Here is a 10,206-nt window from a genome sequence, read left to right as displayed (position 1 = left end):
TTCCCGAGAGTTCCTTAGCTGAATGCCCATGCTGCATAGTCCCAGGGGCAAGATTCTGGAGCCCTGATACAGTATAGTGGCTGAGAAGTGGAAATTTGAGATCATGTAAATCACAATTCTGGAGAGAGATTTAAGTTGGGACTCAGCCAGAATGGACTTTGGTGAACAAATTAGACATTTGATTGAGACCCTCCTGAAGGTTACTAAGTGTGCAAATAATGCCATGTGGGGTGTGTGTGTGTGTGTGTGTGTGTGTTTGTGTGTGTTAGTCACCCAGTCATCTCTGACTCTTTGCGATCCCATGAACTGTAGCCCACCAGGCTCCTCTGTTCGTGGGATTCTCCAGGCAAGAATACTGGAGTGGGTTGCCATTTCCTTCTCCAGGGGATCTTCCCATCCCAGGGATCGAACCTGGGTCTCCCGGATTGCCCGCAGATTCTTTACTGTCTGAACCACCAGGGGAGCCATACAAATAATGCCCTAGGAAAATGAATAAAACCAAAATAAATTCGCCCTAATAAAATTAAAACTAGGCACTTGCAAGATTAAGATGATCCACAAACAGGTTATCTGCTAGAGCAAAGCTCAGAATTCATTTGAGGAAGAACACCAAAGCTAGAACTCTTACAAAAAGGTGGTATGCAATAAAAATTTACCAGACATGCAAAGAAGAAAAGACTATTTGATGACAATTAACAATAATACGTTTAATATAGACAGAGACCAAGAAATGTTCTGGAATTAATAGTCAAGGACTTTTAAATAACCATAAATAACATATTAAATATACTACCCTGGAAATGCAGTAAATGAGTTCAGAGAATTTCAGTAGATTATTGCATTCTGTGAAAAAGAATTCAATTAAGAATTAAATGAACTCTTTGGACTGCTAAATCAGGAAGTAACTAGGCACTTGGACACAAAAGAAGATAGGGCTGATGATGTCAAACATAAGTCCACAGAGACTAGCAGGAAAGAGGAAGGAGGCCCAGAAGCAATATTCAAAGAAATGATGCATGAGAACTTTCCATATTTGATGAAAGATGTCAACCCTGAAATTCAAGAAGTTCAGTGAACCCAAAGCAAAGAAAACCTCAACTAGGTCAGTAAGATTCAAGTTGCTGAAAACCAAAGATAAAAAGAAAATATTTATACCAGCCAGAAGAAAAAAAAATGTCACCTTTGGAGGAACAATATGAATGAACACTGACTTCAGCAGAAAATCATGGAAGCCAAAAGATAATAGAAAGACACTTTAAGGTACTGAAAGGAACAAAAAAATCCATCAAGCTAGAATTCTAGATCCACTGGAAAAAAAGTTAAAATTGAAGGTAGGAAATGATACACTCAGACAAAAGCTAAGAGAATTCACTGCAAGCTGGCCATAAACTACAAGGATATTCTTCAAGGTAAAGGAAAGTGATTCTGGAATAAATCACAGCAGGATAAGCAAAAATAAACAGCTCCAGACAACTAAATGTATGACAAGATCGAAAGACTGTTTAAAGTATAAATAATAAGACTATCTGTGGGGTTTAAAATGTATATTGAAGTCAAACATATAATAGCAATAACCATTATGTGGAAAGATTAAAATACTGTTTTTGCATTTGGTAGTGATTTAAGATATAGAGTATTAAGGGTGATTCTCTTTTAGTGTAACCAGTGGAAGAATGATACTATAGGTATACAAAAGAAGGTAATAGAGAAGATAAAATTGAATTGTCAACCACAGTTGATTGATGTGAGAAAGGCAGGAAAGGAAGAACGAATGAACAAAGAGATGAGGTAAATAGAAAACAAGAGCAAGATAGAAAACTCAAATGTATTATTAGTTATATCAAATATAAATGGCCTTTAAAAAGACAAATAATTTCAGAATGGATAAAAAAACCATTTGTTGTTTACAAGAAACATACTTTAAACATAAGAATATAGAAAGGTCAAAAATAAAAGATGGAAAATTTCTACCATGGAAATACTAAACACTAAGATGTTGAATCTGTTCGAACAGGTCTATAGTTCCAGTGTGATCCTAGTCAAAATCCTTACATTGTCTATAAATTAACAAGGTTGATTTTAAAATTTTTAGGTAAATGCATAGGAACTAGAGTAGCTAAAACAGTGTTGAGGAATTTTAAAAAGGAACTTTCAGGTTTACTACCAGATTTCAAAGCTACAGTAATCAGGAAACTGTGGAATTGTCAGAAGGAAAAGCAAATGACTGAAATAGATTTTAAAGTTCATAGGAAGAAACTGTGGACCCAGAATAGCCAATGCAGTATTGAAGGAAAAGAGCAAAGTTGAGGGCTGACATTGCCCAAGTTCAAGACTTATTTTAAAGCCGTGTAATCAAGACAGTATGGTAACTGTGAAAATATAGAAAAATAGATCAGTGGCACAGAATACAAAGCCCAGTGATAGGCCCTGAAAAATACAGCTAATTAATTTTTGATAAAGAACAAAGGCAGTACAATGGAAAGGAGATAGTGTTCTCAATAAATGGTTCTGGAACACCTGTACTTCCATCATGCAAAAACTTGAATCTAGACAAAAACCTTACATTCTTCACAATAATTAACTCAAAATGGGTCACAGATCTAAATGTAAAATGCGAAACTGTAAAGCTCCAAGAAGATAACATAGGAGAAAACTTCAATGCCCTTGAATATGACAATGAGTTTTAGGTATAACATCAAAGGCATGATTTGTGACAGAAATCACTGAAAATTATATTAAAATTAAAATTTTCTACTCTGTGAAAAGCAATGTCAAAAGAATGAGAACAGACTAGGAGAAAATATTTTCAAAAGATACATCTATAAAAAGGACCATTAATGAAAAATATACAGTTCAGTTCAGTCGTTCATTCCTGTCCGACTCTTTGCGACCCCATGAATCGCAGCACTCCAGGCCTCCCTGTCCATCACCAACTCCCGGAGTTCACTCAGACTCACGTCCATCGAGTTGGTGATGCCATCCAGCCATCTCATCCTCTGTTATCCCCTTCTCCTCCTGCCCCCAATCCCTCCCAGCATCAGAGTCTTTTCCAATGAGTCAACTCTTCACATGAGGTGGCCAAAGTACTGGAGTTTCAGCTTTAGCATCATTCCTTCCAAAGAACAGCCAGGGCTGATCTTCAGAATGGACAGGTAGTCCAATGGACTCTCAAGAGTCTTCTCCAACACCACAGTTCAAAAGCATCAATTCATCAGCACTCAGCTTTCTTCACAGTCCATCACGTTCATACATGACCACAGGAAAAACCATAGCCTTGACTAGACGGACCTTTGTTGGCTAAGTAATGTCTCTGCTTTTGAATATGCTATCTAGGTTGGTCATAACTTTCCTTCCAAGGAGTAAGCGTCTTTTAATTTCATGGCTGCAATCACCATCTGCAGTGATTTTGGAGCCCCCCAAAATAAAGTCTGACACTGTTTTCACTGTTTCCCCATCTATTTCCCATGAAGTGATGGGACCAGATGCCATGATCTTCCTTTTCTGAATGTTGAGCTTTAAGCCAACTTTTTCACTCTCCTCTTTCACTTTCATCAAGAGGCTTTTTAGTTCCTCTTCACTTTCTGCCATAAGGGTGGTGTCATCTGCATGTCTGAGGTTATTGATATTTCTCCCAGCAATCTTGATTCCAGCTTGTGCTTCTTCCAGCCCAGCGTTTCTCATGATGTACTCTGCATAGAAGTTAAATAAGCAGGGTGACAATATACAGCCTTGACGTACTCCTTTTCCTATTTGGAAGCAGTCTGTTGTTCCATGTCCAGTTCTAACTGTTGCTTCCTGACCTGCATATAGGTTTCTCAAGAGGCAAGTCAGGTGGTCTGGTATTCCCATCTCTTTCAGAATTTTCCACAGTTTATTGTGATCCACCCAGTCAAAGGCTTTGGCATAGTCAATAAAGCAGAAATAGATGTTTTTCTGGAACTCTCTTGCTTCCAGCGGATGTTGGCAATTTGATTTCTGGTTCCTCTGCCTTTTCTAAAACTAGCTTGAACATCTGGAAGTTTACGGTTCACGTACTGCTGAAGCCTGGCTTGGAGAATTTTGAGCATTACTTTACTAGCGTGTGAGATGAGTGCAATTGTGTGGTAGTTTGAGCATTCTTTGGCATTGCCTTTCTTTGGGTTGGAATGAAAACTCTCCTTTTCCAGTCCTGTGGCCACTGCTGAGCAAAATATACAAAGAACTCTTAAAACTTAATAAGGAAACAAACAATCCTATTTAAAAATGGGCCAAAAACCTTAACAGACACCTGCTGCTGCTGCTGCTAAGTCACTTCAGTCGTGTCCAACTCTATGCGACCCCATAGATGGCAGCCCACCAGGCTCCTCCGCCCCTGGGATTCTCCAGGCAAGAACACTGGAGTGGGTTGCCATTTCCTTTTCCAATACATGAAAGTGAAAAGTGAAAGTGAAGTCACTCAGTCGTGTCCTACTCTTAGCGACCCCATGGACTGCAGCCTACCAGGCTCCTCCATCCATGGGATTTTCCAGGCAAGAGTAATGAAGTGGGTTGCCATTGCCTTCTCCCACATGAAAATGAAAATTAAAACAACTGTGAGACACCATTATATGCCTATTAGAATGGCACAAATCTGGAACACCAAATGCTGACAAGGATGTGGAGCAAAAGAACTCTCATTCATTACTGGAAATAATGCAAATGATAAGCCACTTTGGAAGATATTTTGGCAGTTTCTTACAAAACAAAATATACTCTCACTAAATGATCCAACAAGTGCACTCGTTAGTATTTACCCAAATTTTGTAAAAACTTGTACAACTTTCTTTGAGTCAAGAGAATAAAAATAGTAATTTGATTATCTGAGACAATAATTCCTTTGCATTCTGTTTTGTACAGAACAGATTATTGCCCCCTAAATTAAAAAAAAAAAATATATATATATATATATATATATAACCGTGTTAGGTCTTAGTTGGAGCACATGTACTCTAGTTGCGGCTCACGGGCTTGGTTTCCCCGCAGCATGTGGGAACTTAGTTGTCCAAACAGGGATTGAAGCCATGTTGCCTGCATTGCAAGACGGACTCATAACCACTGGACCAGGAGGGAAGTCCTGACAGAATAGTTTTGATTCTTCAGAATTAGTCCATCAGATTTTAAGAAGTGAAAACCAAGGATAGAATGATAGAGATTTGTTTTCTTTTTTTATGCTTTCCCTTACTCATTCACTTGGTCTTTCCTGGTGACTCAGGTAGTAAAGAATCTGCCTGCAATACTAGAGACCTGGGTTTGATCCCTGGGTCAGGAAGATCTCCTGGAGAGGGCATGGCAACCCACTCCAGTATTCTTGCTTGGAGAATTTCATGGACAGAGGAGTCTGGCAGGCTACAGTCCATGGGGTCGCAAAGAGTCAGACACAACTAACACTTTCATTGTTTTTTCCCACTTACTCATTCACTTACTTTAAAGGGCTCATTTAATTTTGCTAAATGCTAAACACTAGGCTATGCTTCATATATTTTAAGACATGTCAATTAATAAAGAACATCACTCTTCTTAGAAGGCTTAGAGTACATGAATGGTTCTTTTAAACTTTTGAAGAAAAAGTAAACAGATTGTGTGGTTCTAAAGGAAGTTATGGGGATACGGGCTCCAGCCCATGATACGGAAGACCTAGGTTAACCTCGATAAATTGTCCATCTGTCCTAAAGAAGTGGTGAGATTTTAATCTCTGGAAATATTCCGATACAGAGCAATAATAGTAATAATCACTCCTGAACCTCACCTTTGTGCTAGGTAAGTTGCTATGAACGTCTAATTTATTTTGACAACTTCCTTTTTCAGGAAATTCATATTATTGCCCTTTTAGAGATGGGGAAACTGGACAAGTGACAGAGCCAGATCCAAACACAGTTAGCAGTTCACCTCCTTTAGATGACGATTTCTAAGTACTGTTGGCAGCGAGATTTCTGTAAGTTTAGAGGACACATATGACCTTCAAAGTTCCTTCCAAATGAAAGATGTGTGAATTTATCCTGTGTGCATGGATGGACCCTGGTTTGGGGCTGTATTTTCTTTGGGAGAAAATAATGCACATTTATGAATACTAAAATAGCCTCAAGGCCTTAGAAAAGTGCTCATACAAGGAGAGACTTAAGTTGAAGCTTATTTGCTTCCAAGTTAGTCACCCTCTACCTATTTGTCATAAATGTCTTTGGTAAGGAGCCACTAATGACAGGTTTCTCCAGCAGAATTTGGAAAAATGGAGATGACCTCTGCTCTAGGACACCTTGACAACTAAAAGGAGGTGACCCAAGAACTGTGGGAGAAAAGGGGTCTGTGACTAGCTGGTGAGAAATATGCTGGTAATCATATATCCTTTTCTCTTTGCTTTTCTCTTGGTTTTGCTTTTGCCTCTGTTTCTTCTGACAGTACTGTTTGTTGGAATGTGGTTCAACTGGAGCTCTGGTTTATTTCTCTCCCTGAGTCTCTGTGCTCCCTTAGCTCCTCCGAGTCCTTGGCCCTCTTCCTGTTGCTCTGTGTTCTATACTGAGCCATCCCATCCACAGCCAAGATTGCCACTACCTCAGATTTAATGATGACAAATTAAACATTGCCCTGTGGAACTCATCTTCCCTCCTCTCCTCCAGTTCCAGACCTTTTTCCTTCTGAATGTTTCATGTCACCTAGTAACAGATGTCTCGAGCCTATTACATAACAGTCCTATATTCCTTTGACTCATCACTTTACACCTGAAATAAACCACTAATTGTCATCAAATTCATTCTCTAAACATGTTGTAAACTTAGATCTATTGAGGTTCAAAACCCAGAATGTTCATAAGAAATATTAAGATTGAGAACAATTGCAAAACAAGAAAATGACCCTTAGCTTGGGACTTGAGGCAATGTCATAGCTAGGAACAATATAGTAATATTTGTATAACATTTCTATGTAATGTTTTAATACATTGAATACTTTTATTTCTGTTCTTTTTATCTCTTGATGAAACTTATCTTGTAGAGGTGAAAACAGACTAGAATAGGCATGAATGTCTCGTTCAATGTGACAGAAATTAATAGATGATAGAAATTGGATTCATATTTAGTTTTCCATCACCTCCAAATTCACACAGTGATGATTTTTACCTACAAATAAAATTATTCTGGTAATGGAGACAGTTGTTCTTAAGTAAAACAAAATGAAATAAAACTTTAAGCTCTTTATTATAAATCAAATGAATCCTCTCATAATTTTTTACAATATATAAATTTAACTTTTTATCATGTGTCTCATTTACTGTGGATTATGTATGGTAGGTTTTAACATAAATTTCTTTCTCATCATCTTATGAACTTTAGAGTTTGTGTTGCATACTCTCCAAAGTGTGTATCCAGGAACAAAATAATTACAACAGCCTCCTAAATAAGAATTGCATAGTTTAGAAATGGAATGTCCTTGTAAAAATATCACAAAACCAATTTAAAATATATCTATATATTATTCTTAATTATCTGTTGAATTGTTAATGCATATCATTAAGACTTAAATACTTATCATTAAATTTACCGATGTTTCCAGAGATATTAACCATGTAGATTGTGCTAAAATGACCCGTAACCTTGTCTAAACAGTATGAAGATTGTATTTTGACTTGTAACAAAATTTTATATTACTGTTTCAATCTCTGTCTATAAACCTTTCATTTGGCTTGGTGTTTTGGAATTTTCATTCCTCCTCCTCCTTTTTGCTGGCATACCTCAAAGATATTCTGGATTCTGAATTCCCTTTTCTCCCTCACTTCTTTCCTCCTACCTTCCTTTCTCCCTTCCTTCTTTCCTAATATTCCAAAGCCCATAAATCAATACTTCTCTCTCCCAACATTTAACAATGATGTATTGGAGTTTATTAGTACCATATACATGTGTCTTAGTCTTGATTCCATTTACTCTTCACTACCACTATTCATGTTGTGTGCTAAGTCATTTCAGAAGTGTCTGACTCCTTGTGACCCTATGGACTGTAGCCCGTCAGACTCCTCTGTCCATGGGATTCTCCAGGCAAGAATACTAGAGTGGGTTACCATGCCCTTCTCCAGGGAATCTTTCCAACCCAAGGATTGAACTTGCATCTCTTATATCTTGTGTGTTGGCAAGCAGGCTCTTTACTACTAGCGCCACCATGATAAACAGCTGCATTTCTCTCCTGAACTTTTCTAGGAAAACACTGCTAGTTTCTCTCCCAACTTTTCTATTTGAGCTTCCCCTCTGCAGATAGAATTACAGTTTGAAGTCTTTCAATAATGCAAATTCTATATCTGTATTTCTTGGCTGAGGAGAATCCCTTAAAATATTGACTTTTAGCACAAATTATTTCCCACACCCTGTAAGGCCGACTGAGTTTTAGTGTCTGCTTGCATACCTATTGTCATCCTTTTCCAACCTTCATTCTAGCCCCCATAACCCCCAACCTCTCCTCCTACATTTTGTAAGCCATCTCTCTTTTTCAGGGAATTATCACCATTGTCTCCCTCTCTTACAATGTTCTTACCTTTCCTATTCTCCTAGATAACTACTCTTCACCCTCAAGCATTCACATTAAAGACCCTTTTCCAGGTAGGCTCCCTAAACTAGGTTGGATTTCTCCTATATCCTATGCTTTTCTTTTGGGGGAAAAAAAAGAAAAAGGAATGCTCATATTCTAATGTTCCCGTAGGACTGTGGACCCTGTAGTGTCAGAGACCTCATTGCTTTTCTCATCACTCTATCTCTAGTAGCTCAATTTTGTTCTTTGTTGAAACAATCTTGGCTATTCTTAATTTTTCACATTTCTGTAAAACTTTTACAAGCAGTGGTTGCTTCCCACTAAAAGCCTGCTGGATTGTTGACTGGGATCACACTCAATCTACAGATCAATTTGGGACAGAACTGACAGCCTTGTAACACTGAGTCTCACAACCTATGAATATGATATGTCTCATCATTAATTTAGATAGTCTTTAATTTATCAAAATGCAAGATTTAGATGACCTTAATTGAATCTAGCATGAATTGGTTTGAAACTCAGTTTTAATCCTGGAGAGAGTTGCACAATTTTCAGTCTGCTCTTACATCTAGGCTTTCATCCTATAAGGGACTCCAACAGAATGCCTGGAATGGTCACCAGAACCCTTATATTTGGACAGCTCTGAACTTCAATTTTGGTTTTCCCATCAAACAGAGGTTGCTGAAAGTTTGCTCTGATGCCTAACCTTTTAGTCCCTTCTTCCTGCTTGGCCATTCAGTCACTGGAGGTCAACAAGAGGACTTGACCACCGGTTGACCTGTGAGCTGGATCTGGCCATCAGAGTCTCCTTACCTTTATCCCTGTCCTTGGAAAGCACCTTCCATCCACTATTCCCATAGCCAAAGCTGTTTCAAGGATGCAATGTTCAGAGAGTACGGTGTTGCTGAGACCATCTGGACTGATATGTAACCAGCTCATTAAAGCCTCTGTAAACTTCTCAGATTCTGGCAGAGATCTCATTTTGTAGCTGCCCAAGACAAGCCTTGTATGTAAGTTCCCTTGTTTATTAAATCTGCTACCTGCCAATCTGGAGTGGTTTGCCTCCTTCTTCAGTCTCTGCTTACCCTCTGTGTAAGGGGGCCAGCTTCAATTTCACCTCAGGAACCCGGAAGTTGCAAACAAAAATCAGCCACTTGGCTCATAGACACAAATGTCTCTAAGGGAAAAGTAGTGAATCACCAGGCTCACCCAAATGTGCTTTCTGCTTCTTTGAGATGTTCGTCCTTGAATCCAGGTTGCACTGACAGCAGTTTTATACCTTTGATTAAGAAAAATATATCTGCAATTTTTAGTTGTTCTCCTTGGAAAAGTTGGCTTGATAGTTATAGATGTCAATAATGGAGAGCTACATTTGAAAGGTGATGTATTCAACAAGTCCAAAGCTATCCTTAGTGAAGAGTTATGGTTCTGTAGGGGAGGCTGAAAAGTATAATTACATACGGGAGAAGTGGTGTTAATACTTTCTAGTGATAGTAGTGATGTCTTAGGCTCTCCTGTGTTCAGATCAATTTCTTGACTCTTATCTGAACTTACTAGCTGAGTATTTTTAATCCTATTTCTTTATAGGTGCTTTTTGAATTAAATTTGATCCATATAAAAATAACACTTCAAATTAACCTCACCATTAGAAAGAATTGAGACTTACTTATCTTACTCTTCAAA

The sequence above is a fragment of the Bos javanicus genome, chromosome 28 (genome assembly GCF_032452875.1).
Source record: "Bos javanicus breed banteng chromosome 28, ARS-OSU_banteng_1.0, whole genome shotgun sequence".
NCBI classification, from domain to species: domain Eukaryota; kingdom Metazoa; phylum Chordata; class Mammalia; order Artiodactyla; family Bovidae; genus Bos; species Bos javanicus.
The sequence above is the reverse complement of the archived record's forward strand: the minus strand, read 5'-3'. Positions refer to the sequence as shown.